Below are 12,805 nucleotides of genomic sequence, written 5' to 3'. Positions count from 1 at the left end.
TATTTTCTTGTTTAGAATGTACACTGTGAAAAATAAGTTATTTCTCTTGATGAAAATAATTTTATCAAAAAAGTTGTGTAAGCATTATAAGATATTTTAAAATATTTAACCAATGAAGATAGATCATTGTTGTAATGTAATGAATTTTCATCTAAAGCAGAAATATCTGATTTTTAAATGTGTACAAGAATGTGAAAAATATTGAAAGAGAACACACTTAACTGTTTCATGTGATTTACATATGATGCCCCTTTCATATGATTCTCATATGTAAATGGCTTGAAACACACTTAAGTGTTTCATATGATTTACATATGATGCCCTTTTCATATGATTCTCATACGTAAATGACTTGAAACACACTTAAATCGTTCATATGCAAATCATATGTAGTTATTTTCATATGATTCACATATGTGGATCATATGTAAATCATATGATTTGCTTCATATGATTCACATATGATGCCTTTTTTCTATGATTCTCATATGAAACCAATCATATGAGAATCATATGATACTCATATGAGAATCATATGTGGCTAAGTTGCCTGTGTAAAAATGTAATGCATTGCTTATATTTAAAAGTATTTTGTTTTCATTTAACTGTTATAATACATATTTTTGTTTCTTTTCCCTTTCGTGTTGGGATAAGAAAAGAAAAAGATCTGTAGCATTATAATGAAGATGCGAGATGAAAAACATTCATGATTAAATAGGTGTTATTTTTTTTTTTGGACATTTTGAAATTATAGGCAACGATCAGCATTTTAGGAATTTTATTGGTGCCCAATGATACCTATTTCTGTATATTAAAATTGAAAAAAAAGAATAACTTGATGAAGTCAACATGCAAGCTAACCTTCCTACAGTGCCTAAAGCAAAAAAAAAAATAAAAATTGTGTAGTGAGCCTCTGAGGTAGCTTAAGAAGAACTAGTGTTCATTGTAACGGGGACCGTTACAGATGTTCCCCAAACGGTTTCCGAGTCCCTTTTTGTGTTCAGTTCCTGTAAGACATTTTTTTGAAAATATGATCAGTATCAAAGGATTTCACCAAAGATTATTAAAGCTACAATGATGTCAAATATATGTCATTTAACGCATTGCATTGTTCAAAATTTTAAAGAATTTTGTCGAAAAACAAGAAAGATATTGAGACTTTAGTTTCATCCAATCAGAGCAAAGCGCACGTACACGCGCGTAAGATCTTGCTATTTTGCACTATGGCCGATAACAGTCTAAAATAAAATTTAACGACCCATAATTTTGTCTTTTTGTACATGGAATTTGTACATGTACAAAAATATAAAAAGTAAACACGGCCTATTTTTTTGTCAAATGTACATGTACTTCTAGAAATTTATACATGTACAAAAATATAAAAAAAGTTCTTTCGCAAAAAGTCAAAATGTACATGTACGATTCTTAAAAGTTGACAAACAAATTCATTGCGGTATCTACAAAAGATATTGTCACTATAACTACAATTACAAGTACTCCCTAATGTAAGACTAAAATATTTCCCAGGATTAATAATAATATTGATAATAATGACAAATAAAAAAAAAAAAAAAAGAGAGAGAAAAAAAAAACTGAGTAAAAACAATATGCTCCCAAACTTCGTAAATGTAGCTTATCATTTAATGACTGATTTAAAAAAGAAAAAAGAAAATCTTTAAGATGTACTGAACACACAATTTTTTAAAATTTTTTTAATTTGGAATTAATTTATTTTATTTTAATTTTTTGCATTATTAGTGATAAGAATTTCCGTGTAGTTATTAATTTTTTTTTACTATTCATCCGTTATGCTATATATTGGTTAAGTTACAACGTTTTCTTTTTTTTTTCAAACATGCCTTAACTTATCTATGCCAAATACAATGGGTTCTATAAAAAGAATAGAAATTTTATCACTTAATTGTTTTATATTAGATGTGCACAGACTAATTGTAAATTTGAGACATCAAATTCCTAATATTACCTGTCTGTACTAAATAAATCAGAATATACTGGGTCGTCTTATCTTACAAATTCAGAGTAATTCTTTACCTTCATTTCTTTTGTATTTCCAAATTCTTTTTATGAGAATCCACCGTGGTATCACAATGAAAAGAATAACATTAATGTTGATGGCTATTGAAAGTAAGGCAACAATTTGCCATCCTCTTGTTTCTGGATTTCTGCAATCGATAAAAATGCATATTCATTAAAATATGTTACAGGCTGTAATGCAACTAACAATCTTAAATTTTGATATTTATAAGCAAATAAGTTTTAAATCAGATATATCAGTATCAGGGATACAGTCATGTATTCGTTATGAAAAAAAAGGTTTGGCCTATAGGATAGAACAATTTTAAAGAAAAGTAAGATTAAAAAATCAATGTTAGTTGTTTTCTATCATAAATTTGCATTTTGAACCTGCATTTGATTATTTGCAACTTTGAAACTAACTTTTAAAATTGGCCTATATAGCATTTTGTCCGTTAAGACACAAATTTTTCATTAAATTTTGGCGGAGCAGGCTTGCCCTTAAATTGAATTATAAAATTTTGATAGATCTTGATCTAAGAAATATTCTAAAACAAGTTTTTTTTAAGGATCACCCATGTTCTGGGGTCGAAATACGTAAAAAAACCTTCAAAAATGTTAAAACCTATTCCTATCATACTGATTAATATTCATGGCATTTGCATTCATAGTCAGTAGAGCTCAGAAAGATAGGTCATAGACTCTCACCATGAACATTTTGAGTGTCCTGGTTCGAATCCGTCAGGCAAAACGTGTACAGTGCCGGGTATGCTTTTATGAAAACGTGAGAGGGTTTACAGACAAGAAAAGAGTTTGGTAAAGTCTGTTAACGTTATACGACCAGTTGTAAATACTTAGGCATTAAATATTGACCATCATACAACAGATTTATCTGTAAACACAGACTGAGGTAAAGGCAAATAAAAGTGATACATGAGAAGCTACAAGCCCATGGCCTAAATTCTGCGACCGGAACAGATATCGATACGCTATTTGTTATGATTAAATCAATATTAGGCTCATAGGTCAAAACATATATTTAACTAGAAGTATTCCCTGAAGCTTTATCAATTTTTGCAATTGTTTCGTTTTCCACACTAAAAAAAAATATTGGTAATAATTATTTAACATGTTCGGTTCTTCTGATTGAAAAGAACATATAAAATCAAAAGTGCTATAAAACGTCGCCTTGATATATCAATGGCTAATTATATATGTATAATGAAACTTTTTGTTTTCTCTTATTGCAAAGGAAAATATTTACATATATCTGTTTTTCTCTGTGATAGAACTTTAGATATGGTAATGGTCTTATAACTTCATAAAAAGATTTGCGCAGCTTAGTAATACACATGCTTAGGTTGCTTATTATTGAATCGATAACCTTGAATCAAGGATCTAAAATTTTCACAAAATGATTAATCACATCGAATAAACCTAAAAAGACACTCAATTCTTCCAAATTAAATGCAAACATCATATACTTCGTTTGCAGATTTATCGATTACATTTACATGTATGTTGTTTAAAGTTTTATTTGAAAACGTTTGTCATTTATATAATGTCAGCGCATGTAGGTAAAGGGCTTAAAGTAAAGACCTTTATTAAGCACTCATGTCAACTAAGAAATGAAGAAATTCTTTTCCATGCAGAAGCCTGTCGTGACACAGGGACTCGGTTTTCTGTGATCATATCCGAAAGACCGACAAGTTACTCTTTTTAGCCGGGCTTTGCTGGAAGCAAATAAGCATCATGTTCGAGTCTCTTCCTATAAAAACACAGTAAACAAAAACCAAACACAGGGACTCGGATTTTTGTTATCTCATCCGAAAGACCGACAAGTTACTCTTCATTTTTAGCCGGGCTTTACTGGAAGCAAAGCCATGGCTCTGGGCATCATGATCAAGTGTCTTCCTATAAAAACACAGTAAACAAAAACCAAACAGCATCAAAGCAGATGCTTCCGATCAACAAAATAGTCCCATTGCAAGACAATATTCAAACAAATATTTTTAAATCCAAATTGTTGGAAAAGTAAATGATCAATATTTTTGCTTGAGAATTAAACTGAAAAAGAAATTAAATTTGGATAATCGTGGTAAAAATTAATTGTTCACATACGCTGCTGGATGCATATTGTAAGCGAACTATTTTTCAATTTGGTGGGCTTTTCGAAATATTGAAATTGTTGAATAATTTCATGTTTAATATCGTTTTTGTCGATGTTACAATGTAATTATATTCTGTTTTGATTGTAAGCAAATCAATAGTATAGTTCATTGGAATTTTAAGAATAGGTATGCGTGAAGTCGCTTGACAATGTACTTGTATCGATCAGTGTCTCTGCATGTAGTTAGCGATAAAAGTACATGTACTGTTTGTTTGAAACTAAAATAATGTCTATAAATTACACATGTGCATTATTTTAACTATTCCAAGACTGAATTTTTCAATAAGGAGAAAAAAAGTGCTTATTAGATAGAAAATATATGAGAATTTCTTGTAAATATTATATTATAATTAATAATATAAATATTATTAAAGTTTAAAATCATAACATACATGTATGTTTGGGTCTAGACTGTTAATTTTAATTACTGGTACATGAGATATTGTATTGAATCATAACCATACAAACTCTACCTGTTAAAATAAATGACCAAAAGAAAATAAAATTAAATATGTACAAATATCGGATCAGACAAAGCCCGGCTTTCAGTTCTTTCAATACTTTGATTAAAGCTACGTATTGGCGAAAGTACAGTTGCTATATACATACAGCAATGAAAAGGCGTTCGGAAACTCACAATGCCTTCTTAATAGGCTACTGCATTGTGAGGTCGGACAAAAACAAAATCGCCTTGTCGCTCTCCAGACACTTTCATCTACCCGCCTTGTATACGTACGGGTTTCAGAAAACCCATTATGGTGAATTTTATTTCAATGAGTAATTGAAAGTACATGAAGATAATTAATACATTGACATCATAAAATATTTTTCAATCTTCACTGCTGTTTGATACTTGTAAGCCTTATTTCGTCCATGATACCTGTAGAAAAGAGACCGTCTACAGAAAATATCTTCAGCACCAATTAACGGAAAAATTTACAAAAGATGTCTTGTTTTGTACAATGGTTTCAATCTGCATCATGTTGTCCAGAAATGTATGTCAGAATTAATGCACAATATTCATCTAGAGTCAGTGTATACTAGTATTTGTAATGAAAAGGTGAAAATGATTTATAGCAATCGATATGGAACGGAATCACTGCCTTATAGCATAAAACTATGCATTTATTATGTCAATCTATCATTACGTGCTATGAACATATCTTTACGTTATGTCAATTTTTTATGGGGTGTTGTAAAAATATCTTTACATCATGTCAATGCTTCATTACATGAAGTGAATACATTCTTACATAATGTCATCACTTTATAACTTGAAGTTCAAAGTTCATTATGTGAAGTGAAAATATGTTTCCATTCTGTTAAAACTTTATTACGTGAAATGAATGTATCTTTATATTATTTCATTTCTTTAATATGCAAGGTCAAAATTGCATTACTTCAAGTTAATTTCGTTTTACATGTGTTCTATGATGAAATTTATCATTACCTTAAGTCAAAGTTCATTCACTTTTGTAAGTGTATATTCTATAATAACAAAGCATTATTACGTGATGTAAATGTATGTTTATTTTACGCCGAGGTCATCACAAAGTTAGGTGAAAACATCTTACTTTTATGTCATTGATTTATCACGTGATGTAAAAAGGTTTATAACATAATGTGAACATATGTTATGGAGACAGTCCCAGCGTTCCATATTATATCAACACTTTATTACATTATGTCAAAACTCCGTGATGTGGATATATAATTACGTTATGTCAAATCTTTCTAATTTGATTTAAGACTATCTTCATATTATGTTAACTCTTTGTCATGTTGATTCAAATGTTCATTACGTGCTGTAAAATACATATACATTATGTCAAAGTTGATAACCGTGTTTTCACGACGGTGAAGGGGGGGGGGGGGGTTCTGATTAATTAGGACGAATTAGAGACACATTATATGTGGGGGGGGGGGGTCTGGCTTCCTCTTTTTCTCCGACATAACTTTATCGTAGAAAATGTTCATTGAAGGGGTTTGAAATTCCGCCCCACTTTTTGCTGAAGTATAAGTGAATTTTTTTAGCACTAATTGAAGTTGCCACCCCCCCCTTTCACCCAAATAGGATTTCTGAGTTTGGGTGTTATTTTCTTCCTGCCTGACAAACCTCCCCCAACTTTCAAAAACGATGCAACGTTACTGGATCTAGTCAATCTAGTCATTTTTTAACCAATTCAGGTCCAGAATTCTGTTACTTAATTCTGCCAGTCCTTTACTGGTTCTTGAAAAGAGTAGCTATAGAGGGACGGTATGGTGTCTAAATTGGGGACCAGGGGGTGAAAGCCTTGAAGCTCTCAGGCTTTAGTGTTTTTTTTATATAAAACGTTTCAACTTATTTCAGTTATACTTTATGGGAAACTAATGCAATGTCCAACAAAGTAAAACAAATTGATTAATTTCATGCATATTTTGATCACTAAAAATGGAAGGACGGGATCCCCCCTCTCCCAACCCACACATCGGTGCACGTATGAAATACGATGTGTTTAATTAATTAGTTACACTTTTTTAAAGGAGGGTTAAAGACTGATAAGAAGCTTAGGACAGTATTTTGTAGTTAAATCAAAAGTTTCGGACTTTTCAAAATAAAATGAAAAAAATTGCTGCATTACACATACTGTTGATTTGCGATGATTATGAGATTAAACGCCTATTGAATTTCGACGTTAAAAAATTACAATTGTCAATAAAGACTCCACGGAAACATGATCCTACATGTATTTATAAATTTTCACCTGATATTTAATTAAGGAATTAATAAGTCTTGTGAGTAAATCAATATTTGATATATTTAATTCAAAATATTTGCATGTTTAACATATGTGCATGTAACATTGAAAACTCAAAACGAACTTTTAGGCATAACCTAAATCTTACGTCACACAATAAAGAGTTGAAATATTCTAAGATATACTAACAAGAGGCTAACCATTTTAGACACAATGTAAAGATACAATGGCATAACATAATAATGATTTGTCAAAAAGTTAGGGAAAATTGACATTATGTAATAGATTCCCGTCGTCCTGTAACATATTGATGACACAATGTAGTAAAGAATTAGCCACATGTGACAATTTGTTCAGATCATGTAATGAAATTCTGACATCGTGTTATGTCGACTTGATATTGAATTAAAGATTAAATTCACATCATGTAATGAACTACTTAGACCAAATAGTAGAGAGTGCACATAATGTAATGATGAGTTGAAATTTTATAAAAACATCTTTACATCACGTAAAATTGTTTTGACTTAATGTCGTAAAGATCTGATATAATGCAATGGAAGATTGGCGCAATGTAATTAAAATTCAAGTTAATGCCATAAAGACTTAACATAATGTAATGGAAGTTGACATTATACAATTATTGCTGTGTTCGAAAATGGCTAAATCATTGTATTGACCGAAAAAACAGCAATAACTGTTTTTTTTATATGATTCACTAATAAAATGATAAAACCCATTACTTGTTGGCATTCAATTAAGTCCTATCCGAAAACAATTAAGAGAAGCAGAATTAAAATGATAATCAACCTTGTAGGTCTTATTTATATTTTTTTATATACGAGGGTTGTCCCGTAAAATCGTGGACAAAGCGTTTTTCTCGAAAAGTAATGGGCGCACTAAGCTGAAAATTTCAGTAATTTTTTTATTTATCATATTTAAGTGCATGATAATTTTTTTGATAAAATATAGGCAAAAATGAGGATTTTATTATGCTTGAATGTGCACGGGGTAGTGTCCTACGGCGCACGGTCAAAAAACCAAGGTTTTATTAAAGAATGCACAAGTTTGAATTCAAAATAAAAGTTCTAAATACATAAGATTTGGATTAAAATTATCCTCATTCAACTCCACAATCAATTTTGTAGTCTTTGTAAAAATTTTAAGGCATTTGGTTAATTTTTGGCAGTTTCTCGACCATTCGAAATGGGAAAGTGGTAAATACAACACACGAAAAATGGCGATGTTTTATGACGTTACGGCGTACCAGAGAGCAGTTCAGTTTTAATTCGATGTTGTAATGACACTTTTAGAGACTTAAAATGACCATAGAAGAATAAAAAATTATAAAAATATCGCCATATCTTAAGCATACAATTGAAATAGGAGTTTTCTTAGCGAAGTCTTTTTGATCGAGTCCCTGGGGAGTACAAAACATACGGACAAACTCCTTATTTAATAGCAAAAGACGCTGTCACAGTGGACCGCCGATATGAGATTTTCTATTAGTTGAATGGTGGTATGAATATTGTCCGTAACTTACTAATAAATCTTCAGCAGATCGCATGAGGGTGCCAGTTGGTTCTTCCGACTGTTTATGGAGACTAAAGAATGTGTTTCAATGAAATTCCTAAATCTAAGTCGGACTCATCCAACTTCATTTTCAGCAAAGATAAAACGTAACGCTTTTTTAAGACACTTTGACGTTATAATCCATGCGCCGTAAGATGATACAATACATGGCATAAAATCTCATAATTTGTTTATTTATGCATAAATTTATCTGAAATTTGCTTTGTATATTACTAAAATATGTACTAAATACTAGTGAAAATTTTAGAACGCAGTGATGTTTATTTTTTATACTAGACAACTTGTCCACGATTTTACGGGACAACCCTCGTATAAAGTTTTTTTTAATCAATTTTAGTTGCCATGAAAAAAAAATTATGTCAGTTTTTTTAGGATAGATTTTTAAAGGAAGGATAATTATCAGGGAAACTGACTGCCAAAAACCTAAAAATTATTGTTCAGTAAAAGTGTCGGAGGGGTGTCTCTGCATCCCCTCTTACCACCCTCAACCGAAAATATATATTCGCTTGTTTTGTTCGCATGATAAAAAGTCATTGTAGTTTAAGTGGCTATCAAAAACAATTTGCATCAATTTGGAATTTCCCGATCTATTTTTAGATCAATGTAGAGGAAATAAATCCTTGTATTGACCTGGAACGTCACGTGCAGGTCAATACAACGTAGTATTTTTCTAACATAGTTGGAATTCAGCCAATCAGAGAGGTGGAAATTATTCAATCATATAATAAAACGCAATAGTAGTGTGTGTAAATGTCATACAGAGTTGACATAATGTAATGAAAGATTGACACAATGCAATTGTAGTGTGGATTAATGTCATAAAAAGTTGACATAATGTAATGAAAGATTGACACAATGCAATAGTAGTGTGGACAAATGTCATAAAGAGTTGACATAATATAATGGAAGTTTGACATAATGCAATAGTATTGTGGGTTAATGTCATAAAGAATTGACCTAATGTAATGAAAGGTTGACATAATGCAATAGTATTGTGGGTTTATATATTAAAGAGTTGACATAATGTAATGAAATGTTGACACAATACAACAGCAGTGTGAGTAAATGTCATAAAGTGTTGACATAATGTAATGGAAGGATGACGCAATGCAATTGTTGTGTTCTGCTATAAGGCAGTGACGGCGTTCCATAAATCGATCTGAAAGAGACATCTAACGAACAAAAAATAGTTGTTAACAATCGATAAGTATTCACACTCGAAAACGAGGAATATTCAGACTTTTTTTTTTTAAAAAAAGGGTGATTTATTCTATTGTAGATTAAAAAACTGTAAATATTATTGCTTTGTAGAATTTTTTTACTTGTGATTTCCTTTCTTTAATTCAAGGAAAGAATTGTATAAAACGATATGTCTTTATACTTTTTTCCTCAAAAGAGTGCGATGAATTCGAATAGATTACATAATAGTCGGCGTTCATCATGCATCATTTGTGTCATTGTCATTGAGTCATCATTTCGTAAATTCTATGTTCGATACAATGACCTTGTCAGCAAATACAATCATTTCTTATGCGTGAAAAGAAGAAAACACTTGCTGTGGCCTTCAACTCGACATTTAGATATATCGACGACGTATTGTCAATTAATAATGATAATTTCCATTCCTACGTCGACACGATTGATCCTGGTGAGCTTGAGATAAAAGATACCACAGAGTCCGACACTTCTGCTTCATACTTGGATATTTTACTTGAAAAAGACACTAATGGTAATCTAACAACCAAGCTATATGATAAACGTGATGACTTTAACTTATACTAAAATATACCTTCATCACCTGCATACGGTGTATATATATCTCAGTTGATTCGATACGCAAGAGCATACTCTACGTATGAACAATTTCTTAAACGAGGTAAATTATTGACAAGCAAGTTGATGAAACAAGAATATCAACAGTCTCGTTTAAAGTCATCATTTCGTAAATTCTATGGTCGATACGATGACCTTGTCAGCAAATACAATTTATCATTAAGTGAAATGCTGACTGACGTTTTTCACACCAATTGTTAGTCCATTATTCATACACTGACGACGGATTTTCTCCGTTATTTCCTGATCATGACAACGAGCACACGGCGGGTGTGACCGGTTGGCAGGGGATGCTCACTCCTCCATGGCACCTGATCCCACCTCTGATGTTTCGGAGGTCCGTGTTTGCTCTGCTCTTATTTTGTATACTGTTAAATGGACGTTGAGATTGAATACTGTTCGTTATTTCCATATCCTTTCTTGTCGTGCGTGTATACTTGCACATTTCTTCTCTGAAACCGCTTTACCTATTTTAACCAATTTAGGCTAAGGGTGAAGGGGTAAAATTGTGAATTTCAGAGTCCCTGGGGACGAGAGCTTTAAAAAAAATCGTCTTCTTTACTCCAGGACAAACAGCCGAGTGTATTACGCCGTGGGCTCTCTATAAAAACTGTGAAATCCATGGCCCCAAGTTCAGGGGTACTGGTGTTAGGGCGAGGCTATATAGATCTTATTGTGAAATTACATTATTTTAGGGCATTAAGTATCCAAAGTAAGCTAAATGTAAACTAATGACAAGCAAAAGTATCTCTTCAAAAACTGTGAATTTCATTGCCTCTGGTTAAAAACAAAACATATTCAACTGTTGAAAAAATTATTGCCTGATACTCAGGTGACCTATAAGGTCCGTGGGTCTCTTGTTCAGCGTTAGTGTTTTTTTTTTTTTTTTTTTTTTTTTTTTTGTTAAGTAAAATACGTATATTGTGTATCATTCAACAAATCTTACCATCATGCCACAGAAGTTTGTTGGAAGCTTTAATTTTTTTTTCTCAAATACAAGACGTACTTATATAAAAAGTACATTTATTAATCTGTATTTATCAAGAAGTAAAATCAATGTTACATAATGACCATACCAAACAAACCAAATAACATAATTTGTGCATTTTTACCAATAGCAAACATCTACGTTATTCCAAATCTAGCAAAACCCGAGTCCTTCCTAAGAGCGGTTTTCGCGGACAATATTCTAAATTTTATTTGATCGTTATGTTTAAACAAAAAGAAAAAAAAGGACTTAAGGTCGTAATATTTTAAGCAAAGTATCCGTCAATACTTAGCCGTGGTTGGTTATCTAGACTGGTAGAGCATAAACAAAAGATAATGACATTTGACAAGAGAGCCGGTTATTTGTTACTCGATATTTCTTTAATTTACGGAGACAAAAAAAAAAGTCAATGATCAGACTGTTGCTCAACTGGTTTGAACTTAAATCAAAGGAAAAGTAGATTTGATACTTTGCAGCTGCTGTGAATAGAATAATGGTCTTTGATTTAGTCTCTTTCGGCAAGATTGTAATAAGACTAGACTGGCATTTCCTGTCTCTATTCGCGAATCGTGCATATCAGACAGGTAAGCAAGTCTAAAATAAGAATAGAACTAAAGGCATAGCCTTTAAAAGAATTTTACAGAATTTCGATTTTAGAAACCACAGCAACATCATTCATCGAAACAAAAACAGTAAAAAAAATTATGCATCTCAGAAAAGTTAAGTTGAATGCTGCAATATATAAAAATTAGATCAAAACTGTCACATTTTGGATGTATTTTGCACAATTTTAAATTTGTAGCAACCACAGCAATACCATTCATCGAAATAAAAACACAATTCATAGAATCATAAATCTTAGTGCAGTCTATTCGTGTGCCAAGTTTTACTGAAAACAGATCAAAACTGTGAGAGAAGTAGATCTTGAAAATTTTTCAAAGACGTTCCTATTTAAGTCACCTTGGCTCTCTGGGAGGCTGTAGAGGTGTGAAATTGATTTTTTTTTAATTTTAACATAGATTATTAATTAATTTATTTGTTTGTTTTTTTTTCATATAATTTGAACTTTGCACAGGTGATATCTTTGAAAAAAAAAAGATTCTTTGATCGATTTATAGAAAAATTATTTGCAAGAAATATTTTCAAGAGAATGATAAAATTTCAAAACCTTCTAAAAGATCAGCAATCAAAAAAATAAATAAATAAATAAATAAATAAATAATCGTCGTCGTTTAGTAGTGAAATATGAAATTTTACAGAGGTTTTTCCTTTTGATAATAAAACCTTGTTATTATAAGACATGCATTTTATAATTTTCTTAATTAACATTAACTCCCTAACTTTCTTTAATATTAGTTTTAAGAAACTGTTAGATTAGATGAGTTTTATTCATTGAATTTATTTTATTCAAATTAGTTTGAATTATTTTTATAAACCCATAGCGCGCAT

The 12,805-nt window shown here is 31.1% G+C and overlaps 1 protein-coding gene across 1 annotated transcript in view; it reads right to left on the bottom strand.

Annotated features, from left to right (window-relative positions):
• The window catches only part of LOC134231219 (protein retinal degeneration B-like), a 94,867-nt gene that overhangs the window by 57,401 nt on the left and 24,661 nt on the right, over window positions 1-12,805 (bottom strand). The window lies entirely within an intron of this gene.

Source organism: Saccostrea cucullata, unplaced genomic scaffold (genome assembly GCF_032062105.1).
Source record: "Saccostrea cucullata isolate Sc308-1 unplaced genomic scaffold, CSIRO_AGI_Scuc_v1 ctg1243, whole genome shotgun sequence".
Classification (NCBI taxonomy): domain Eukaryota; kingdom Metazoa; phylum Mollusca; class Bivalvia; order Ostreida; family Ostreidae; genus Saccostrea; species Saccostrea cuccullata.
Note: the sequence above shows the minus strand (reverse complement) of the source record. Positions and strands in the feature narration are given on the sequence as shown.